This window comes from Pipistrellus kuhlii, unplaced genomic scaffold (assembly GCF_014108245.1).
Source record: "Pipistrellus kuhlii isolate mPipKuh1 unplaced genomic scaffold, mPipKuh1.p scaffold_m20_p_20, whole genome shotgun sequence".
Taxonomy (NCBI): Eukaryota; Metazoa; Chordata; class Mammalia; order Chiroptera; family Vespertilionidae; genus Pipistrellus; species Pipistrellus kuhlii.
This window is the reverse complement of record NW_023425516.1, coordinates 19,195,312-19,196,705: the sequence shown is the minus strand read 5'-3', so window position 1 is coordinate 19,196,705 and position 1,394 is coordinate 19,195,312.

The following is a 1,394-nucleotide window of genomic DNA, read 5'->3' as shown; positions in this document are numbered from 1 at the left end:
AGGAGGAGGAGGGGAGGGAGGAGGGAGGGGAGGGAGGCGGGCCCCTCCTCAGCCCCCCGCCCCTGCGCCGCCGCTGCCAACCCGGAAGGACCCGGGGGACGCGCCCGCCGGGAGCCCCGCCAGGTGCCCACCTGGTCCTGGCCGGCGCCGGGCCGCGGGGGCGGGTCCGGTGCGGAGATGCCCGCGCGAGGCTGCGGGGCCGGGGGTGCCGGGGCCTGGGTCCTGGCCGCGGTCCCCGGGCGCGTCCTGGACCCCGGGGGGCCGGGCTGGAACAAGGATGCGGGAGCCTCTTCCCCTTTTTCTTTCTCCCTTTCCTCTTCTTTCTCCCTTTCCTCTTCTTTCTTCTTCTTTTTGTTGTTGTTGTTCATCCTCACCCGAGGATACTTTCCCCATTGATTTTTAGAGAGAGTGAAGGGGGAGAAAGAAAAGGGGGGGGAGAGACACATTAATGACTGGTTGCCTCTTGCAGGCGCCGTGTCAAACCTGCAACCCAGGTGCATGCCCTAGACGGAGGAATTGAACCCGAGACCCTTCGGTGCCCACACTCTGATCCCTGAGCCATGGCCAGGGCTTTCCACTTGTTGTTGTTGTTGTTGAGGGATCCAGTTCCCGAGGCTCCAACCTCCACTTCACATCCTATCGATATTTCGGTTTGATTTCCAAACCACGCTGGGAGAGGCGGGCACATCCATCCCCATTTTGCAGAGGAGAAAACTGAGGCCCAGACACTCACACTCTCCCCGGGAGGAGGAGACCTGGGTTGACCCCCATAGGGTCAGTGTCCACTCATCGCCATGGTACAGATGGAGAAACTGAGGCACAGGGGGACACACATCATTTGCCCAGAGCCCTCCACCCGGAGCTGGAAGAGCTAGGTTTTGATCGGAGATCTGACTTCACAGGGGGGTCAGCTCTTCAGCAGGATCAGGAAAGAATGTGGACGACACATCGGTCTGGGGGCAGCGGCCGGCCAATCATGAGTCCGCAGAGCCCAATGTCCACAGGACAGCGACTGACGTCTCTTTGGAGAGCCAACGTTTTTAAACTTAAACTTCTTCTAACTCCACTTCTTCTAACGCCACTTCTTCAACATAGACGCCCAGGCCGTGGTGCTTTGTGGAAGAGCCACACTCAAGGGGCCAAAGAGCCGCATGTGGCTCGCGAGCCGCGGTTTGCCGACCGCGGGCCTGGGGCTCCGGTTTTCCCGTCTGTGACAAGGTAAGGACCGGCTGAGAGTGGGGTTCGTGGGTGAGCGAGCCTCTGGGGAGAGGCCTGAGAATACCCCCAGGGTGTATGCAGATGTGTGTCTGTGATGTGAGAGTATGCATGTGTGAGCACGCATGTGTGCGCACAGGTATGACAGGTGTGTGTGTGTGTGTGTGTATGAGGAGAGG